Below are 13718 nucleotides of genomic sequence, written 5' to 3'. Positions count from 1 at the left end.
ATTGGCAATTTTTGAGGATCATCATCAGCAGCAATGATCAGCCACCTTGACCTTTCTGTCCTTACATTGGCATCTTTTGAGGATCTTCATCAGCCATCCCATTTTGATCTTATAAGTTATATTGACATCCTGGTTGGGCCAATTGCCATGGTCTGGAAAGTGGAAGGTGTGGTTTGTTGTTGTTACTTGTTAGGATGTACACCAGTATGCCAGGGAAGAAAGTTGCCAGTATGCTTGTTAAAAAAATTGAAATGCAACTCTGAACTCTGACTGATGCCCAATGAAAGAATATTAAAAAAAAGTATTTATTCTGTCAATTGATTCATGCATTGTCTCTAACTTTACGCAAGTTTACAAGTGTGCAAAATTTACGATTGATTGGACAGGTAGAAGTGTGTTAAATATCAATTATATGATTTGTAGCAGACAGACAAAAAAAAAAAAGTGAAGTTGAAGAGAAGTGCTGTTATAAAAAATCTCTGGTTTGTTACTATTCTTGTATCCATGATACTTTGCTGATCTACTTATATTACAGGACTTAAAATTGAACTTGAGGAGAGTCTAAAAATCGCTCTGCTTTGCCACTAAAAAACTCTGCCACTGGCTAGGGTAAACGCGGTATATTCCGACATCGTGGGTAATTCCGACACTACTCAACTTTTTTCCTTTATATTAAGCTTTTTCTTAGTTCCATGCTTTTGTTAATGGTTGAAATAGTGACATCATACTTTTGCGCGCCATACTATTGCCATAACACTAAGTCTGGGCCGTCTGGTGGGAAAATCTTGAGATCCAAAGAGAGACAATGCGCATCACCCAGTGAGAACATCAAAAAATGTGTCAAAGTTGATAGTTGACCTTGCTCTACCAAATAATGATAAACTGTTTGTGTAGAAACTAGAAAGAATATATTTGTTTGAGACTTTTAAATATGCCTGTAAATATATTAGGAATCCTTTAAGTACCGTATACTTGTATTTGCTGATTTCAAGTGGTAAAAAAATTAATAAATGATTAAGTTAAGAAACAGTTTTAGACACATAAAAACTAATTCCGATACAGCTTGGAATTAGACAGACACAGCTCGTTCCAAGCTGTGTGCAAAAATTACAATTTTCTTAACCCTTTACGCCCTGAATTTCTGGGACAAAAATCGTAAAATTCACTTTTTCGGTTTTAAGTCTCACTTTGAAGCTGACATTCTGACCTATCCAATGGTACCAAAATCATCTCTGTACGTTGATTTATGCCATGACGACAGTTCGTGAAAGTGTTAGGGGTGGGGGAGTTCTTTCACATTTAATATAGGCGAAAATTATTGGTTGGGCACATAAATATGCAACCTGAAGACTAGTTACCCGGCTGCTGTCGTGTGGGATGGTGCTCATGCAGTTGTTCCCACTATCCTTGACTGAATTTCGGCTCCAGTAATGTCTAGTCTTGCATCCATGTCACCTTGAATGCCTATTTTGGGACTTAGTTGCGCTCTACTGAACATTCACACTTATTGTCACTGCAAACCTATTTCCTCCCAGAGTTTTTAAGCTACAGCAATGAGAAATAAACCGTTCGATTCGCAAGTAAAAGATCTAGAGATTGGTTGAAGCTTTTTTTCAATTTCGTTAAAGTTTTGAAAATATTTTGAAAAAAGGGGAGGGGAAATTCGAAAGGGTGGGGGAGAAATAATTTTTTTTTAAATGCCCACCCCACCCACAAAAATTAGAATTTCGAAAAACAGCAAGGACCAATGGATAGATATGGTCCTTACGCATCTAATGATATGCGTCTCAATGTTGTAGCTTGAAAATCATAGGAGATAGATTTCTACAGTACCCCCTTTTTGGCGGTTTTCTAAGAATTTCACATTTTCTTTCACTTTTTTCGAAAAATTCCTATGAACAAAAAAGTCTTAGATTTATCTTTTACATATGTGTACCAAGTTTCAAAATTATCTGTTAGTAAATAACCAAAATAGAATTTCCATAAGAAATTGGACATTGCCATTGGAAATTGGAAATTATATTTCGGTTATTTACTGACAGATAACTTTGAAACTTGGTACACATATGTAAAAAATAAATCTAAGACTTTTTTTAATCCTGTGAATTTTTCGAAAAAAATGACAGAAAGCGTGAAATTGTTGGAAAAGGTAGCTAGTCCCTGGTGTAACGAATTCGTCACGCCAGGGCATAAAGGGTTAATTAAAAGCTCAATAGCTCTTAATTAAAAGTGTAGTAAATATAGCTCATAAGTAGTGTTCAATATTCAATAGTGTTCTAATTCCAAGCTGTGTCATATTCCAATACAGCTCACACAGCAAATCGGAATTCGAACACAAGAGTGTCGGCATTATGAATTGGTAGAGTTTGAAGCGCGGCTGGAATTAGTCTCACAAAATGCCAAATTTAGTCACACACAGTGTCGGAATATATGGATTTGGTAGGTTTGCATTCTAAAGGCTTTTAACTAAATATGGCAACATTTTATGACGTTTCATTGTTGCTGGCGCGTAGTGCAGTGTTTTGAGAGTGATGTAAAGCAAACAGAACTTGAGTTGCACATATGGTGTATTTTTTAGAGCCATTCATTTTTTGCTACGTCCTTAAAGTGTTGGAATATACCACGTTTACCCTAGTGCGGTGTTTTGAGAGTGATGTAAAGCAAACAGAACTCGAGTTGCGTGTACGGTGTATTTTTAGCCATTTATTTTTTGCTATGTCCTTAAAGTGTCAGAATATACCACATTTACAGGTTACCCTACCTAACATTCCTAACATTGCTAATAACAGTGACACAGTTCAACACTCAATAGGGTAAACGCGGTATATTCCGACATCGTGGGTAATTCCGAGTTCTGACACCTCTCTAGTTTTTCCTTTATATTAAGCTTTGTTTTAGTTCCATGCATTTGTTGATGGTTGTCTATTGGTTGAAATAGCGACGTCATACATTTGCGTGACAAACTACTGCCAAAATACTAGGTCTGGGCCATCTAGCAGGAAAATGTTGAAATCCAAAGAGAGACGGTGCATGCCACCCAATGAGATCAACCAAAAATGTGTCAAAGTTGACAGGTGACCTTGCTCAGTTGCTCTACCAAATAGTGATAAACTGTTTGTGTAGAAAGAATATTATGGTTTGAGACTTTTAAATACGTTTGTGAATATATTAGGAATCCTTTAAGTATACTTGTATTTGCTGATTTTAAGTGGTAAATAAATTAATAGATGATTAAGTTGAGAAATTGATTTAGACACATAAAAACTAATTCTGACACAACTTGAATTGGACACACACAGCTCGTTCCAAGCTGTGTGCAAAAATTAAAATTTTCTTAATTAAAAGCTTAATAACTGTTAATTAAAAGCCTAATTAATTAGTGCTCAATATTCAATAGTGTTCTAATTCAAAGCCATGTCATATTCCAATACAGCTCACATAGCAATCGGAATTTGAACACGTGGATGTCGGCATGGTGGCAGGGAATTATTGTGAGTACTTATGCGTTTGCTGCATCAGAGATAATTCAAAGTTTGCTAATGTTAACAGCATTATAATACATGCAGAAACGTAAATTTTTTTAGAGATATTTAAAATTTAGGCTCTATGACTTCATTGACTTGTAAGTTGTATACTATACAGTCGAATGAGTCGATAGGATTTCAAGTGGATGCATTCAAATTCAAATTTGGTCCACCACGCCCCACGGCCAGTGTAGCTGTCAGCTGACTTTCTTCAGAAGTGCAAAAGCTTTTGCCGGTGAAGGTGTTTTACGATCGGTCCGTAAAGAAGCATTGATCGGTTCAAAATGACATAAGAACAGGTTCTTTTGAATAACCTATGGATTGCCACCATGGATGTCGGAATTACGTATTAGTAAAATTTGAAGCGCGGTTGAAATACATCTCAGCGGTCTCACCACGTGCCAAATATAGCCTAGTCACACACAGTGTCGGAATATAGGGATTTGGTAGCCTGGTAGCCACTGTGCAGAGAGTGGATGAATATTGCAAGATCTTTGGCGACGCTTCAGTAGCCAAATTTTCGCCTTCAGAAGATCTTGCTGACACATTTAGATTGAAATTCTTGCATTTAATATATTTCTCAGTCTTCGGTCAACTATTTAGAAAAAAAAGTAAGGTTTCCGGTACGTTGGATGGATTACGATGCAGCGAAGCTTGTCCGGAAATCAGTTGCGATGAGTTCCCGCAAAAAATGTAAACAACGTTTTTTTGATTGCGTAGTTTCAGTCACATTAGAGCAGTCAGACTGCTTTATTACGTGTTCACTTGACACTTGCTGTACAATCAGACTGTTTTTAGGGTAAAATTAGTTATTTGGGGTAACACGTGCATGCAACCTTTAAATAAGTTCGTGGCTTGTAAATAGTTCGTCATTACTCAGCGTAAAGGGCTTTTCATTAAAAATTACCCGGCGACGCATCTTTAAAATGGCCGGCGACGTTTTGGGCTTAAAAATCCATATATTGGCAACGCTGCATCCACCCTCTGCATAGTGGCCTGGTAGGTTTGCATGCTAAAGGCTTTTAAATAAATATGGCAAAATTTTGTGACGTTTCATCATTGCTGGTGCCGTGGTGCGTCGTGCGGTGTTTTGAGAGTCACGTAAAGCAAACAGACCTCGAGTCCTCGAGTAACATATACGATTTTTTTTAGAGTTTTTCATTTCTCGATTCATCCTTAATGTGTCAGACAAATATGAGATTTGAGAATAATGTGATAGGTATCAATAAAATTCATAGTGGCAAAGCAGAGAGTTTTTTAGACTCTCCCTCAAGTTCCATATCATTATCAGTTTATATGTTGAGTAGGTAGATAAGGTAGTTAAAAATGAACTGACTTGAAAAAATTTCTGGTTGGCAACTAGGGCTATGCACAGAAAATTTGAGAAAGAAAGTAGTCAGTTCAGTACAAATACAATTGTACAAAATTAGAAATTCAATAGCTAATTCTAATTTTTAATATATGAATAGAACTTTTTAACCAAATCCACGAATTAGACCTAACGATCAGATCATAAAAATAACAAAACATAATTCATAATCAGCCACAGGGCGCGCCTGCCGCCTGATGAGTGCCTGTTAATAATAATAGTATTAAATTTTTAGGCAGCTTAGGCTGTTGTTTGAGAAGCAATACTTTTGTTGGAGGGAAACTAACGGTCAAATCACTTTGAAGTCAAAGTCAGCCGAAACTGCGGATCCAATGTTTGGTCATTTCTAAAACTTGTTTGCGTGAATACTTTGCATTATCCACGGTAGTTCATCATTTTATATCATTATTTCCTAGTTACATCCGAATAAATCTCATTTCAACAAATTCAACTTGTTATCCCAATCCTTTGCCAAACAATGCCATTGACGGCATTTCAATTCACCTTGTTATTATTACTTATCACTAATTACTTACTGATTGGTGCAACAATTACAATGACTGGAACAAAATTTTTTTATAATTGAGGACCTATAAGTTGCATTGACCGTAAAAACTAAATTTTCCCCCACTGGGACACTCTGGAAAATTTTTCAACACGAATTTTCATAGCAGGGTTTCCACGCCCATCCTTGTTAAATCATAAACGATCATAACCATATTATAATAATAATAATAATAGCGGTTTCAGCTTTAGTAGGCCGTAGGCCTGTCGCCGATTTTTAACATCGCAGAACATTCACAGAATTTTGCGGTCTCGAACTCGCAACTCACTGCTACAATTCGCTGTGCTTAACCGCCCGGCCTCCTTGCCGATTCTGACCAGAAACTGGCGCGCAGAGTTGTGATCGACCCCTCGCCTCTCTGCGCCAATCTTGGTACTCTGAACTGTAACCACTGGACAGCCACAACTGTTGATTTACGCAGGATATTATTCAAAATGTTCACAATATCTTCCTGCGAGTTTTTTTAAGATTTTTTTTGCAAATTTTTACGCATTACGCTAAATACCCTGTTTTGGTACCATTTGCATGCCTAACTCACAGCTCCCATAAGCGTCAGCGCGTTAATTTTTTTTCCAGAGTTCTGGGCCTCCGGGCTAGTGTTTGTAATTCTAGAGAAATTTTCAAACAAATGACAATGCAATTTCAATAATAATATAATGGACTTGACATGAGCAGCTGCTGATCTGTGACGTATATAAATTGCGTCCCTATGACCCTCTTATACGCATGGTTGAACTAATATTACTTCAACTAATATTACTTCAACCATGCTTATCCGGATGACTCGTTTCTATGGGCTGAAATTTCTCTGAATGTAATCTGGCTCAAATATTCGCATTATTTAAAAAAATACATTAGTGCAAGACCTACAGTATGAATAACTACAAATTCTTTGAATGGAGCTAATCTCTGCTTGAAATATCAGGGCGAATGGTTTTAATTGAATTAGTGTTGTTATACTATAAATAAGCATGTTTGTATTAACATAAACTATTGCAAGATTCACTCCAAACATTCGCTTTCTGCGTCAGTTTTTTTTTCATATCAGTTCTAGGTATTCACATTTAACAAGATAGTGTTTAGTCAAGTTCATAAATAAACCAGTAAAAATGATTCTACATTTTCTTACAGTTACAGTTAGCCGAATGGTCTAAGTAATGAAGTTACTCGCCATTAAATTCAGAATCAAGATTACGCTGCACTCAAATTTTTATTTGGATTTGTAACTATGTCATACTCCAATTTGTACAACAATGTTGCATTAGGTTATTTATCAACCTCTATAGTTTAGGAGTTTTTCCCGAACGTTCGCAGTGAGTCGCAAAATATTTAAACAGCTGTTGGGCGTAAATGTTACATATTCGACCAAAGTAGAAATCATTATTTAGTAATACAAATTATATTTATTATCAAATAACTATCGTGTGTAGGTTAGCAACGTTTTGGGAAGCTAACAAGCCATCTTCTTGCAGCTTCTTATATCAAACAATATTCTCATAAACGTACTACCATAAAACAACCACTCTAAAGATAACTCAGAACTCGTTCGATTATATTGTCGGTTTCTTAGTAGGCTTTGCACTTGTGTGAGAAACGTATATAAGTTTTGTGTTTTTTTAGAAACCTATCTTGGATTAAAATATTCGATTTTTTAATTTTGATTAAGTCAAATTGCTAGGTTACATTAAATTAAAATAAAGCCGGAAAATTATCCGCCGGATAATTGACCAGAAAAATTAATGTTTATAATGTCGGCATTGCGTTAACCATTTAAACGACATTTTTGAGTTCTATTCTATTACATAAAATTAAATATAAAATAATATTCTATTACATAGGAAGAACTATTGTATTAAAATTCTCTTAAACTCGCTTTTGCGTGATCTCTAGCTACTTCACAAAATGGGTAAAGCGACAAGAATTAAGACTTACACAAGCATTAGAGACGATGAAATATTTAAGACCTGCATGGCGAAGCGAAATGCGTACGGAACGTGTGAGATGTGCTTGCTTCATTTATTGTTTATTGCAGTATGGGGATGGGAGCATCTGATGGGCCTTTTTATGACAAATAAATTTTATATATAAGGTTAACAAACTTCATTTTGGGGAATAGCAGGCATGCTTGACTTTGTTTTACCATTACAATGAAAGTGGCAATTTTTCGCCCAGAATATATAATGGTTCATATTGTTTCAGTAGTGACACATTTTACCCACAACACCTGATAAGCTATCGTAGCACTAGTACGCTTTCTACCGAGCCTAACTGGGCCAGAATGACACATTTAAGCGCAAAAAGATAAATTTTGACTACGTCTCACTTAAAAGTATGTACGGATCCATGGACGTGCAACCGAAACTTAGAAGCAAGTTTTTCAATTCAAGAACACCCATTTCATCATCAGCAACAGATACACAGTTGATGGCTTCTATTACTCCTCTGCAAACATGGTGTGTGAATTATTTTATAAAGTTAATGAAGATTCCAATTAATCCTCTGTATGTGAAGCTCATTCTTAGCTTCGTTGCGTGCTCACCCTGCAGTATTCCAAGGTCGGGACACACATTGTGCGTAAAGGAAATCCCGTCTTATTTCACCATCGATAAGCATCACCCATTGCACTTGCCGCTCTAGTTAGAACGGAGCAATAACTTAGCTCAATTCTTTTGTATTCAATGTGCAGAAATTGATTCGAAGTAACTCAGTTTCCATTGAAAATTACAAAATTTATCTGCTTGTCAAATAAGTTTTTGACATCATGTACGGTACGTATAAAATTCGTGGAGGTACAGTGTCTGACGAATTTAAACTATTTAAATCGTAGTTCTACATTTAGTTATCAATTATAACTGTTTAATAAACTGCTGAGGTGGACTGAATATTTCTCAGTAACACTTTCATAATATTTTGTGCAGCCATTATAGCACGAGCTGTTCTCTGGTATCTCGCAGTTGTTAGCATCATAAGTAGGAGAAACGCTGTTGGGGGGAAAATTCCACCCAGCAACAAGACGAGACCGTGATGCTGGTAGGCCTTGTGTTTAAACATTGAAGGTGAAATCGTCCATATTGTGGCTTCGGAGGGATGATCAAGGATGTCTAGAGTAACGATACTTTCTCCTGGTAACTCTTCTCACTCCGGTCTCACCAGAACATATGTATCCATGTGCTGTGAGCCAAATACTATCAACTTAACAAACAATTGCTACAGTCATATGGGTAGAGTAACATCGATCATGTACAATAAGTTCTTCTTGCTGTTGCAAATGCACTGCGACTCATTTATCGATAACAACCTTTCGGATAGTTATTTTTGTGTAAACTCAGGTTCAGCATAGTGCTAAAACGGTGTAAGGTCTGTGAAATAGAAAAACTTACTCTCACAGATAAAAAATTTATTAATTTATACTCCAAAATTTGTTTTTCAAGAAATCAAGTTGTTAACATTTGAAACTACGATACCAGGTAGATTCTGTATGGGGCTAACCGCGAGGACAAATTGTCTTCCCGCAAATTACATACAGACGCAAAATGCGTGCAACTGTCTAGTCTAGTATATTCATCATTATTGAATAATAGCTTCTTTATCCGGACTTTGTTTGGGATGAGATATTACTGGGATTTGTGGATTTATCCACCTTAGATCCATGTTCTCATCGCTCATTTATAGTTGTTTAACGAAAGCTATTTTTGTATATAGTTGGGGTTTTTGACTTATGGTGACAAAGACACCGACCAGCGTGATCTCCATCGAAAGACATGGTTATTGAAGAAAGACCCGTTCAACATTTACTACGGAGCTCTTTTTAAATTTACTTTTAAAATGTGAATGAAACTCTAACTCTTCGAAACTAAATTTATAAAAAAAGCAAAAACTGCATACAAGGTGCAGCTTCTGCAGACTTGCAGGGTCAGGCTTCAAACACGCGAAATCTATTAAAATAATAAATATCTTAACATGATCCAAAAAATTTAGCCAAAAAAATATAAATAAGATATAATTATTTATATAATTATATCTTATAATTTTTTGGATCATATTAAGATGTAAATATCTTAATATGATATTTATTAAGATATATTAAATATATAAGATATAAAGATTTAAGATATTATTAAGATATAAATATCTTAATATGATATAATAGATTATGAATTTATATATATAAATATATAAATTAAAAAAAATAGCCAAATGACTGCTTGCGTAAGATGTCGTTGATTATTGTTCATCCTATTAATCTGCACTTTCAGAACTAAAGTGTCGGGTTCAACGTCTTCTACTGAAGTACACTGACACAAGTCTATCATCAACCCATCGTTTCCCCTTGCCAACAGTGCTTAGCTGATTTAGGTAAAGAGCGATATATATGAATTTTCGGAAAAAATCTAAACATATGCTCGATGAATACTTGATATACTATTACAGAACTTTGGTGCCATAAGTACGATTTTAGGAATGTTTTTTGCTCCCATTTATGATTGTGTTTTACGAGAAGCTGAGTGTAGTTTTAGTCTGATGTTAGTGGAATACGCATGGCTTGCTGGTACTTTTTTTAACTTGTATTCCACAAAAGTAAATCTTATCGAACGGTCACAGATTTACACCATCAAAAAGTTGAGGCTACATTCAAAGAAAATAGAGTAGTAGGCGTCCTGACGATAAATGGACGAACCATTTGAGAAGATATGGCAACATAGAAGAAGCATCAGTCTGTGAGCTGTCACAAGAGATGGAAGCTAAACTTAGCCTGACGCCCTACTTCTCGTGGGCTGATAACGTGCAATCTTGGATACGTAGTCCAATAGTCGCGTCGCGGGAGTACGTAGATAACATTCTTTCGGTTTGATAACTAATTCTATTGCAAGCAAATTGGCAAATCATGATTTCTTATTATAATCATTGTTATTTCATAAGCATAACCCTAATTTTTAGTCCTTACATTCAATCTTGGATACGTAGTCCAATAGTCGTGTCGCGGGAGTATGTAGATAACATTCTTTCGGTTTGATAACTAATTCTATTGCAAGCAAATTGGCAAATCATGCCTTCTTATTATAATCATTTATATCTATCATAACCATAATTTTTAATAGTCTCTACTGTCTTGATTTGTCGTTAAATTAACATTATTATTGTTAATGCAGTAGATCATAGATTTTTGTTTGTGTAAGTAAAGCCTCAAAGTTTTGGTCACCGAAATTATCTTGTGCTGAACTCTTACGCTTGTGATACATTATTTTTAGAAACCTATATGACAAATTTTATAAGGCATTACTTCCAAAAATTAAATTAATACTTCATCTACAACAAACTTCATCTATTCATATCTCAAATGGCTAATTTTTTTAATTAATAAATAATTTGAGCAAGTCGGAATGTAAATTTGACTTCCATTGCAACCGCGAATACGAGATTTGCGATCCTAAAACGCTATCTTGACCAGCTAAATAAAATATTCAGTATAAAATTCTAAAACACCAAATATGGGATTTGGTTTTAAAATAATAACATCGACAGCTACATTCAAGCAGCCCTAATTTTACCGCTCGACTTGACAAAAAGCAACCAAATTTAGTCGACCCAGACTAGACCAAGAAAACTTGGGCACCCGCCAACCGTCGCACTGTTAGTTGATACGGTCTCTTAATTCTCTCACCACTAAACAGAAACGCTCCCAATTCTCTGTAGAACAATTAGCCTCTGAAATAAGAAAGAAGAGTGCAAGACAGGGCAGGCTGCCATGTCTCATGCACCCCCGCCGCCGCACAGCGGCATCACCTGACTCTGTGACGTCAGAGCAAAATTTAGAGGCTGTCGTTACAGAAAGAAAACAATATTCAGTTACACTTCCTGTGTAAATAACTGCATGTATTAAGTTAAAATATTTTCAATTATGTCGATCACTGTTTATTAGTATATCAGAGCCACAATATACACTAATAGAAGGTTGGCCCGACGTAGCTCGTATCAATCAATTCAAAGTTCCATTCATATGCAAATTTTGCATGGAACAATTTTGCGTTTGGTAAAAATTACATTCACACATAGCAATTTTTTAACAAAAATTGAATTATCTCCAGCACTCATGTGATGTCTCGTGACTCATGGAATCTGTTATCGTTATCAATGACTTCCACGGAACGCAAAAAATGGGGAAGATCTGGCCCACAACCTCCATTACCGCACGAGATTGTTTAACGGGACCGGTAAACGGTTCATCACATAATATATTTTCTTGCACGGGGTGCGGGTAGTCTCTATGGAAGTATTTCCTAATTGAAAGTGTATAGCGGTAGGATATGAGATCTAATAAATACAATATCCCAACATCGTGCGAGTGACACGCTTAATTGTAGCGTCGTGGACAAAAAGTAGGACACATTTAAAAAACAATTTTATTTTAGAAATAGAAATGGCAAAGAGATATATGTCATTAAAGAGGTAATTGCGACACATTACAGTATATAAATGTAAGAATAGAACGAGTGTCAGGAATGATAAAAAAAACTCCATCTCTTTAAACAACGATCAATGATCACGAAAACTATTAAAGCAGCTGTTCCTAGAAACTTTTACAAAAATCTTAGCTTTCAATTCCCTAAAGTTAAGCAAGAAATTTACAATTTTTGAAATTGAAACAAAAATTTTCCAATTACTAACAGCGTTAAAATTACCTCTGTTAAAGCGTAAGGAAGAGAGAGTTGATTGAATACGTATTTTTTTTATCAATAATTGGTCGTTGAATCAATTTGCATGTGTAATTCATAATTCCATGCAATAATATATATTAAAATTATTATTTCTAACGTTTACTCGGAATTTGCCCTTATATTTTTTTTAGAAATTTGAATTTGATTGCAAGTTAATTTATCAAACTTAACTTTACTTGTTTCCATTGTGCGCGTTTGCTGAAAATTAACGCCATTGAAAGTCATTTGTGAAACAAACAACTTACAGAAAGCAATAACAATTATGATTGTAATTCTGATCAAAGTGCGTTTAGTATAAATAACATCCATTTTCCGCACATTTCAATCAAGTTCCACAAAATTGATAGCGCTGTAATTTCCACCTAAAAATTCGATTAATTCTCTAACGCAGGAAACAGATTCACGTAGGAAATTTTGATGCTCTGTCAAATTAATAGGAAATCTGTGAAAAAGCATCATATATAATCCGTAAAGCGTTACACATTTGTAGCTTTATTATAGCTTTTGCAATAGTAAACGAGTAAATGTGTGATTCCATCAGTATGTAAGTGCTCTCAAAATTCTTAGATGTATTCTTTCAATCGCAATAAAAGGAAAATAAGTATCAATAAGAACTCTGAAGGAAAAGATTAAAAAAATTAAGTAGGCGAACAGGAAAAATCTTGTCATTAGACGAGCCGATATATTTTTCTTCCGATATGCTTCCGGTAGGTCTCGTGATGTAACGAATTAAAGGAAAATGAACATGCGACTGCTTCTCGGGTTCATTTTCAGGCCTCTTTCGTCACTATTGTAAAGAAACAGCGTATAACAAGTGGATGCGCAGATTATCATACTATGATAGTACTTTTTTGTTTAGAATTTTTTTGGCTCGATCATGTTACAAGAGAGTAGCGGCATCTACCCGGCCAGAGGATTTACATGATTGCTAAACGCTCGTAAAAAACATTGGGAAACGATATCTGAGTCGCAGTCAACCAATTTCGTCATTACACATACCAGATCCAAGTAATTTTACCAGAGTGTGATGAAGATAATTGTTAAATTATAGAAAGAAGCTGATAATGAGATTTTTCAATGATATGTTGGATCAGTTTCAAGTGAACATCAAACCGCATGTTCGCAGCCTTCAATGTGATGTGGGAGACGCGTGCGGCCGTTCTTAGCAGACTCACTTATTGATCTTACATTCTGCGCCGGGATTCGCTAAAACTGGCTTAAAGGTGCATGCAATTTCTTCTGGATCTGATCATTTATATTAGATTATGAAAATTATTCTCATAACATAGATAAACAGGTAGTTGCAGAGGAATAATAATTATTGAGTTCAAATTCTAAAGATGTAGTGTCGAAATTGGCGGATTGTTGCATCCTCGTAAACGAGACAATGTTTAGATGGTGGCATTTGGCAACGCAGGGCAAAGACGGGGGATGGGACTAGGGAGAAGGGGGCAGTATAGCACTGAGAAGGTAGAGCTCTGGGTGGCCGGGCTAGTCAATTCGCATCTCTCATGCTGAGTTCAGGTGTTGAGAAGAACAGCGAT

The sequence above is a fragment of the Hyalella azteca genome, unplaced genomic scaffold, assembly GCF_000764305.2.
Source record: "Hyalella azteca isolate HAZT.00-mixed unplaced genomic scaffold, Hazt_2.0.2 contig1740, whole genome shotgun sequence".
Classification (NCBI taxonomy): domain Eukaryota; kingdom Metazoa; phylum Arthropoda; class Malacostraca; order Amphipoda; family Hyalellidae; genus Hyalella; species Hyalella azteca.
This window is presented reverse-complemented; position numbering follows the sequence as displayed.